The sequence below is a fragment of the Solea senegalensis genome, linkage group LG17 (assembly GCF_019176455.1).
Source record: "Solea senegalensis isolate Sse05_10M linkage group LG17, IFAPA_SoseM_1, whole genome shotgun sequence".
NCBI lineage: Eukaryota > Metazoa > Chordata > Actinopteri > Pleuronectiformes > Soleidae > Solea > Solea senegalensis.
In genome coordinates, this window is record NC_058037.1 from 20,391,084 (window position 1) to 20,401,571 (window position 10,488).

Consider the following 10,488-nt stretch of genomic DNA (forward strand, 5'->3'; position numbering starts at 1 on the left):
ACCGCGCGGCCCTGGCAGTGCTGCTGGCGTCATCCTGTTAGTGGCTTTTTTGAGGGCATCTGTCAACCAGCAGCAGCAGTTTGCTGAGCAGCGGCGCCGCCGGCCTCCTCTGCAGAGGTGTGTGGTTCTCAGCAGGAAGAGGACGTGACCCCTCGCAGTCACCTCGTTCTGTTGAAGGCTCCTGGTCGCTTGTTCCTGTTCATTACGCTGACACGTCGTCCACCGGCGTGACAGCCCCTGCTGGTCGTCCATGGGCGGTGGACACGCTGCCCTGCGGGCAAAAATATGTCAGCTCAGTCTGCGTGTGACAAGACTGTTAAAGGCTCCAGTTACACTTATTTATTTATTATTTTCCCTCTCATTGTTTTCTTTAGGCTTTTATATGTTGGATTTTGTCAAATCTATGTCAGTTTAAGTCAACGACATCTTAAGAACACTTTATGTCACTGTTAGACAGACGTTTTACAACAGGAAACAGTGATTTTAGCTGGCGGGGACACAGGAGCTGCTGGTCCACTGCTGCCTCGTGTGGTCACTTTGTGTCACTGAGGTCAATCAGAACGAATGATTTCTAAAGCCGAATTTAACAAAATAAGACATTAGAACTCAGTGATGGAGGCAGCAGTGGATCAACAACTCCTGTGTGCTGTGATGTTAAAATCACTGATTTTCTCTATGGGCTTTGGTGTGGGAGAGTGAGTGCTTTACAAACTTCAGTCCTCCTGTGCATGTATTTTTATTTATGCAAACTTTGTTGCGTTATAACTTTGTCAGGTTTTATTGTTGCCTTCTATCCACCTACATCCTACTTTATTTGTATTTTATGGGCTCTTTAAATGTATATGATGTTTTTTTTTCCTCATTAACAGCTTCATTACTCAACGGTGTCATTGCTTTTGCTTGAATTGTGTAACTTTTACTGTTATCTTCACTGTTGTCGTCGTTAGCCTGTTTATTTTACGTTGTTTTAATTGCTCGTTCTGTAAAGAGTCGTTTCATTTATTTATAATTAGTGCTCTACTGTTCACTGTGAGAACGCTTTAACTGCAGCGACGCTCTGAGTCACACGTTCAAAACTTAAATCCTCTGTTGTGTTTATTTTTTGTGCGTAGGTTACAAATCCGATGACTCCGGAAGATTATTCCGTCCCATGGGTTTAAGTCACAGTGAGAGATTCAGGCGGAGGATGGGAGGAAAATAATGATCTGAAGACACAACACAAACTATATATATACACTGTCGTACTTCAGTAAGAAGTGACAGCTTAATACTTTTATCACACCTGAAATGTTCCTTTTTTCCTACATTTTAAAGAAACTGCCCGATTAAATCACTTTGTTTTATAAAAATAACAGTTAAACAAATGGAAACAAACACATTTATCACATTAAATGCATGAATTCAAACAATCCAGATGAAATTTCAACTTAATAATGTAGAATAATTATTAAGAAATAATATCTGATCAAGATCTGGCTACACGTGGAATGATTATTCAGAGATTATTCATTGATGACTAAATCAATCTTCAACTATTTTGATCACAATTGATTTGCTTTGTGTTACTTTTTTAATCATTAAAACCTGGTTTCTGTCGTTTTTTAGCTTCTTAAATGTGAATATTTTCCACTTCCAAATTGTTGAATAAAAGCCTGAGCAGGATTAGACGGTGGATTTGACCGGTGGACGCCGTCTCCGCTGCCGTCTCACAGATTAAAAAGACATCCAAACATTTATTCTCTCTCAGGTGGAACTGCTGAGATTGAGAAGTGAAGATGAAGAGACACGTGAGGACGAGGAGGACGCTGAGGAGGACGCTGACCTGTTTTTGATGTGAATGAGTGATTGTAGGTCAGCTGAAGCTCAGACTTCAGTGAGTTTGGACGTTTCAGAGTCCAGGAAAAGCAGATTAGACATTTCTTTTAATCTCTAATCCCGCGGCTGTTTCTCCGTGCAGCTCCGTTTGTTTTTGCCGCTGCCTCAGAAAAACAAGTACTAATAACTGCAGTAGTAGCAGTAGTAGCAGTAGTACTATGACCAGGATTAGCAGCAGTAGGATTAGTAGTAGTTAGTTGTTGTAATACTATAAGAAGTAAACACTGTGATTATGTTACTAATAAGTAAGTAAACTGTATGTTAATGTGAAGTACCCGTGGTCATCCATGTACTACTACTGTAGTCCTCTACTACTACTACTTTTAGCATTAGCAGCCTTAGCCAGTGGTAAAGGTACATTTAGAGCTAGTATTTGAAGTATGTACCAGTATTTTTGTTAGCAGTATTGTGCTAGTACTTAGCAGTACTCTTTGTAGTAGTCACAGAAGTAGCAGTAGAACAGCAGAGCCAGTACCAGCAGTAATTATTGTAGTATTTCTATTCGGCCATTGAGACAGCAGTAGTAGCTGAAGTAGCATCAGTACTGGTAATATGAAATACTAGTGGTACTTGTAACAGGATTATCTTGTAATACTCTAAAGCAGTGACAGTAGCAGTGGTGTTGGTGTAAGTATTCGAGGCAGTACTCTTTGCAGTAACTGCAGTAGTAGAACGGCAGACACAGAACCAGGAGTAATAGTTGTAGTTGTGGCAGCAGTAGTGGTAGTAAAAAGTGTAGTAGAACCTTTTAGTTGAACGGTACTGACAGTAATAACAGTACTAGTGACAGTGGTACAAGTAATAGTAATAGTGGTTAGTAGTAGTAGTACCAAGCACTACTTGCTATAGCAGGAGCAGCTGCTGTAGTGATGCTAAGTCATTGTAGTAGTAGTAGTAGTAGTAGTGGTAGAATTTGTAGTAGCAAAAGCATTACTTGCTGAAGAAGTAGCAGCTGTTATGAGTGGTTATGATGCTAATGTGTAGTAGTAATAGTAAAAGTAGTAATAGTAGTTGTAGTAGTAGGAGTAGTAGTACTAATAGTAATAGTAGTAGTAGTAGTAGTAGAACTTGATGTATTGGTATAACAAGGTTTATGGACACAGCAGAAATAAAGTTTTTTTTACTACAGTACTTTTACTTTGTAGTAACGTGGTACTTTGTTTCTCTCTCTGTGTTGAATGTTGCTCGTTGTGTTTTCTTATTCATTCTCCTCAGTTGGATCTTTTTGTGGCTCATTTATGGAACTTTTCAGGTCATTCTCAGATACGTAAATCCTCTTTTTCCTCGTGTCGGTCTAATAAAAGTTTCACCGTCATAGTTTTATAGTGTTTCTCTGTGGACTCTGACATCTGATGAAACACTTCAAACCTCGCCGTTGAGGGAATGAAGCTGAGGTGATGAGGAGGAATAAAAACGACGGCGTGTGAAAATCGCTCTCTAATTTCTCCACATTTACAGAAGGTGATTCTGTCTCAGAGAACTGACCGGTGAAATCCACACGAAGACGACAGATAATCCAGTTAATTTCGTCTGTCGAGTGTCTCGGTTTAACCTTTAACCGCTAAATATAATCTTCCACGCCTCCCGTCCCCCACGGCCGTCTCCCACGGCAACGACACAGACAGCCGCGTCCTGTTTCTTATTAAGTAAATCAACGAATCCTGAATCTACTATTTATTACATGCGCTGCCGTTAATCCTGATAATCCTTTGTCTTAAAATACACACGCGTCTGTGTGTCAGTTAGTGTGACTGATTACGTGAACTTCATCACGAGTATCTATAGATTATCAGCCCTGAACATGTTTACGTTCACAGTTCAACCTGCAGCGACGTCTGTGGAAATGAGTCAAGAGACACAACAAAAACAAGATTTTAACCACTGAACAAACGACTCAGATCAGAAAATCTACGTGAGTTGAAGTCTATGATGTCTTTAAGAACACGTTCACGTTCACTGATTTTCTCTATGGGCTTTGGTGTGGGAGAGTGAGTGGTTTACAAACTTCAGTTTCCTGTTGGAAAAATCTGTCTCACAGTGAGATAAAGACATGAACGTGTTCCTAACGTAGATTATATTTCACAAGGCCTTTGATAAGTGGCTAACATGTTACTATGACGATGGGTAAACATGAATAAATGTCTCTGTGAGTGAGGTGTGACGTGTCATAAACAGCTGAGGATTAAGTTCAGACTGTGACGGGATGATGGAACATTTTCTGTGCAGGCTTTTAATCCAAGTCTTCATCTGTGTGTGCAAACAAACATGAAACTACAGCCAGAAACTAATCTCCCACAGACAAACGGAAACACATGGACCTGGAATAAAAACAGGAAACTTCTGATGTTTTATAGACAAAGAATATTCATCAATTCACTTGATGAATATTCTTCATCATGAAGTGATTTTTAATTCACTTCATGAATAATAAATCTGAAATGATTCTTTAGCAAAGTTGTGCTACAAAAAAATTTTTTAGGTGGAAAATAAAGTTTTCTTGAAGTATTTCTCTGTAGATTTTGGATATTTCAACAGGTTTTATTAAAGAAAATCAATAATGAATGGATTATGTATGAATGACTCATGGTCAGTTACAGCCCTAGTGTTAACGTGATGTTTATTTTATATAAAAATGACTATATTCTCGTAAAGCACTGAAGTTTATAATCCGTTGTCCATCATGTGAGACATTAGTCCACATTAGTTCCAATCAAAATATCTAATATTATAAAAGTGCTGAGGCTTCACTCACTCACTCACTCACTCGCTCTGACCCAATTAAGACATAATTGAGACGCAGGCGCTTCATCATTAGCTCCATCATTTCTCATTGACACGCTGCATATTTACAGCCCACAGTCATTAAGTGGAAAATAATAAAAAGACTGAGAGAAAATAAAAGAACGCCGAGTGACAGACGATGATTTTAACTCATCAACATCACGACATTGTTTACTTCATATGCCTATAATTATCAATACATCACTAAGTAAATCAATCAATACTCCATAAAAAAAAATAATCTGTGGATATTCAGAGTCTATTTATCATGATATATGAGATTATGTGATAATATATGTGGATATAAAGCTGCGCACAGGTTTGTTTCTCTGGACTCAAAAGCACTGTAAAATACTCTGTCAAATAAAATAGAAACTACTGTTTATGATCTGTGTTACATGATCTTAAAATGTACTTTTTAATCATTACCTTTCACTTCAGATCAAATCTGCTTTAAATAAAGGAAATTTACGTTCTCACTAAACTGTAAATATGGTCAAATTCTGCTAAAGCTCAAACAACTAGGCTGAATTATCCAGAATCCAGGACCAGATCTTGTCTCATGTCAGTCACCATATGTAGAAAAAACTGACCAGGCTGATGAATATAATCACGTAGAATATTTTCACACAGTGTTTATTTAAATGAGCAGAGAATAAAATCAATTTGAATCTTCAGAAACAATCATTATAATTTAAAGGCTTTAAAACCACGTTGTACAATCATTACAGTCTGAGTTGTTAATTTGCAGACATGGTCCCAAACGTCTCAACTCCAGCTCAATCAAAGCAACAGAAAAAAAACAAGAAGAAATCACCCGACAAGACCTGCTAATGAGAGCCAGGTCCATTACGATGAGATTAGGGCCCTTTTATTAGTGCGTTAAGTGTGATGAATGGACTCAGTCCATTAGTGATTACTTGTATAATGAGGTAATGAACAAGTTCTTCTCCTGTGAGATGGGTTTTTTTTTTTCTCGTGAGGAGATGCCATCGTGGTCTTTCTTCTGAATCGTCATCATCATCATCATCGTCGCGACTGTGTCGTCTCTTTTCTATCATCGAATTCTAGTTCCTCCTTTTTCCCAACCGCACAGTTCCAGCACAACTCCACTCCACTGGTTTCTTTATCTTACGGAAGCGTAGCACATGTGGAGAAGCTTCCCATACTATGGAATTAGATTTGTGTCCATATTTTCAAACAACAAAACAAAATGTGGATTGAATCATTCAAAAATATTGTATTTTATTGTTTGAAAATACACTTGTTCTTTGCGCCGTGGTTTTTTCTTTCCGACAAAATAATTGTAAGTTTGTCAGATTGTAAACGTTAGACATTTGTAACTCCTTTGTCGGATGTTGACGGGGAAAACGTGGGGGAACGAGTTCCAGACGGACAGCGGCTCCAAACCTGTGACGACTTCCAGTCCATTGAGCTGTCACTCCAAACTTCAGTAGCCAATCAGCAGGTAGCTTCATAAGGCCCGCCCACAAACAAAAAAAACACAGCACAAAGAACAAGTGTATTTTCAGACAATAAAATACAGTATTTTTGAACGATTAAATCTTTAGTTTTTTGCTTCATAAAAAGCGTTGTTTGAAATCTGATTCCACACCCGTCACGATCGTTTTACTTTGCTTTGGCTTTGAGACGTTGGGGGATTCTCCCGTCTTTAACCCTTAGCGCTCACGCAGGTGGTTCATCGCCATGGCAATAATACACAACTCCTTATATGGACATGTTGGTGGTGTGTGTTTATAGGTCACTTATTCAGGCTTACATGTTGTTGACACAAAGTTATGATTCATTTTATATCGCATATTTTGTAGTGATATAAAGCAGCGATAATTGTGCAGAAGTCACAAAATTAGACGTTTTTTTTCTTTTTGTTCATAAAAACGAACCAAGCCGACTTTGCACTGCGAAGTTATTTCCAAATTTCACTAATTTCACCCGATTGTAAACATTTTGCATCCTTTTTTTTGCTCAGGTGTGTTTATAGAGTTGGTGAAAAGGAAAAAAAAAATCATCAGATTGTTTATGGGTTGTGCTGAATAAAAGGATATGAGAAGTTTTAACATAGTGGTGGACACAAGCAGCTGAAATGCTCTGTGTTCGGTAATATTGATGGAATTGTTATTAGTTTTCAGTCTAGACATTTATCTAGTGTGAAATAGTTGTGGTTTGACTGGTAATCTTTACCTTTGTCCTGTTAATCTGTTAAGAATAGTTCAGACATAGTCCAGATTTAATGGTCTTTTGATCTTGATAATAAGTGAAGTAAACTCAATATTATTTTTCTGTGAATTAAACAAATATCCAGTGCAAATGATTTAACTTAATACCATTCACAACAACAACAACAACAACAACTGAACAATGATCACTGAATAAATCAATATTTCCTTTTAAGATAACTCTCCAATCAGAAGCTAACTTCAGAGACTTTATACACACACACACACAGAAGAGGAAAATAAGACATTTTAAACTTCTACCTGCTGATTAAAAAAACATAAAAACACACCAACGACATGTTAGTAAGAGAAATAAAACCGCTTAAACAAAGTGAGGGAACATAAACTCACCGTTTTTACTCTGAAGAGGAGCAAGAGGAGGAGGAGGAGGAGGATACTGCGGCGCGAGACAAAATGGCGGTGGAGAAAAAGTAATTAACATCCACAGGAAAAAATAATCCATAAAAGAAGAAACTTCCAGAAATGATAACTGTCCAAACGTCCGCCATCTTGTCCACGACAAGTAAACACACACACACACACAGTAAACCCGAGTGGCGCCACCTGTTGGCCTCCATTAGGCTTGTTCTGGCGAACACCAGGTGCTTTTAATGACTCCGCAGGTGTGTGACGTCATCGTGACGTCAAGGTTCTCCCACGTTATCTGTGCTGGATTAGCAAATAATCTGATAAACAAACGTGCTGTGTGTGTGTGTGTGTGTGTGTGTGTGTGTGTGGGAAGATAATTGTTTCACAGTTATTTCAGACAGTCTGGAGTGTTCACATTCGTCCACATTCATATTCAGTGTCAGCTTTTCAGAGCAAGTTTCTCGTTAATGTGTTCACTGCTACATGAGTCAGACGGGAGATTATGCTATTGTAATGTTTTTACATGAACTATCACACATGTGGGAACATGACCATGTCATAGACTTCAACTGAAGTAAACAAGTCCAATAACAGGAAACTGAAGTCACTCACTCTCACACACCAACACAGGAGCTGCTGGTCTACTGCTGCCTCGTGTGGTCACTTTGTGTCACTGCTGTCAACCTGTATGCAGGACTTTTAATTATAATTACCAGTGACAAAATAAGACATTTGAACTTAGTGATGGAGGCAGCAGTGGATCAACAACTCCTGTGTGTGTGATGTTAAAATCACTGATTTCCTTTACAGATTAATGAAAAAACAGATTTAAGTCCTTAATACAAAACAAAATTGAAATTTTAAGAACACGTTCACGTCTTTATCTCACTCAAATGTCTTCGTTTTATCAATTGGGCTTTTGAAAATCTTGATTTAGGTTTTTTTAAGTGACTCAAAGTGACCACACGAGGCAGCAGTAGACCAGCAAAATCACTGGTTTTCTCTATGGGCTTTGGTGTGGGAGAGTGAGTGGTTTACAACCTTCAGTTTCCTGTTTGTCTAACAGTGAGATAAAGACGTGAAACATGTTCTTGGTGTTCTCAGTTTAAATGCACGGTTCTAAATGGACAGTTAAACGCGTTAAACTGCTGAAAATAACAGTGAGTTCATGTATTCAAAGTTCTCAGCTGAGTTGTGAGTTGTGGAGTCTCGGTGGTTTGATTTTCAATGGATTTTTACTTCTCCGTGACTGCAGTGGCTGGAACTGCTGCTGTTTAAACTTGCAGAAGAACAACGCTGCATAATTTAGAGAGTGTGTAGATACAACGAGCAGAATATGTGACATGATACTGTAAGTGCTGCTCTCTTAAAAAAAACCAAAAAACAGTAATCCCTCTCTCGCTGAGTCTCCTGCTCGCTCTCAGTCCATCAGCATCATAAAAACACTCGTTGATATTCAGGTGCAGTCGCTGCTGTTATGTAACATATAAATATCAGATGGTGTGTGTGTGTGTGTGTGTGTGTGTGTGTGTGTGTGACGCAGAGAGGAGGCTGCTCATGTGGGGAACACCTGAACGTCCACTCAGCTGATCATCAGCTGATCGTTACTGGGATAGTTTGGAGAAAGTGCTGCTGCACCAGGAAGCAGGAACCATCTACATCTACATCATCTACATCATCTACATCATCTACATCATCTACATCTACATCATCTACATCATCTACATCTACATAATCTACATCTACATCTACATAATCTACATCACCTACATCTACATCATCTACATCATCTACATCTACACATCTACATCTACATCTACATAATCTACATCATCTACATCTACATCATCTACATCTACATCATCTACATCATCTACATCATCTACATCATCTACATCTACATCTAGATAATCTACATCATCTTCATCTACATCTACATCATATACATCATCATTTACAGATTAATGAGATTAAAGTGATTTCTAATCTCTGTCTCTCCACAGTGACCCAGCAGAACCAGATGAAGAACCCCACATGAGCTCAGCACCTCCTTCTCCTCCTCCTCCTCCTCCTCCTCTTCCTTTAAGCTCCTGCTTTAGTAAAAAGAGATAAAAGAAAGCTGTGAGTCAGATTCTGTCTTTGAAACAAAGTCTGTGTTTTTTTAAAGTGGCAGCAGATCAGAACTGGGTCAGTCTGTTGTGTTCTGGTCTCGCTCTGAGGTTCTGCTGCTCTGAGCTGCTCATGAGTAACTGGGTTAGTATACTGTTTATATATGTAAACTTACTTTTAAACATCATCTTATATTTTATATTTTTATTTTAAATGTTTATACCTTTGCTTTTATTCTACGAAATATTTGCATCTGTCTCAGGAGTATTTGTCTTTTTATTTTGAGTTACTTTCATGATCTTTATGATAATAATCATAAATCCTGAGTTAATGAGGCTCCGCCTCCTCCTGGTCCTCTGGGATGAAGCTCCGCCTCTGTGATTCATCTCTTACACTTTGCTTCTGTCAGAGAGACAAAGATGAGAAGGTGAATGTAGCCTCACACTCTTTAATCACGTCTTTATCAGAGAAACTGAGGAGGACGATGATCATGACCAGAAACAAGGAACTGTGGGAGAAAAAACAAGGAACAGCTGAGAGAAAAACAAGAAACTGTGTTTCCCTGAACAGCTGAGAGAAAAACAAGAAACTGTGTTTCCCTGAACAGCTGAGAGAAAAACAAGAAACAAAAACAAGAAACTGTGTTTCCCTGAACAGCTGAGAGAAAAACAAGAAACTGTGTTTCCCTGAACAGCTGAGAGAAAAACAAGAAACTGTGTTTCCAAACAAGAAACTGTGTTTCCCTGAACGGCTGAGAGAAAACAAGAAACCGTGTTTCCCTTGAACAGCTGAAAGCTAAAAAACAAGGAACCGGCTGAGAGAAAAAACAAGGAACAGCTGAAAGAAAAATAAGGAACAGCTGAGAGAAGGAACAGCTGAGACAGAAAAAAGAAACAGCAAGTTTCCTGAACAGCTGAGAGAAAACAAGGAACAGCTGAGAGAGAAAGAAACTGTGTTTCCCTGAACAGCTGAGAGAAAACAAGGAACAGCTAAGAGAAAAAATAACAAGAAAAGCTAAAAGAACACAAGGAACAGCTGAGAGAAAACAAGGAACAGCTGAGAAAAGAAACTGTGTTTCCCTGAACAGCTGAGAGAAAACAAGGAACAGCTGAGAGAA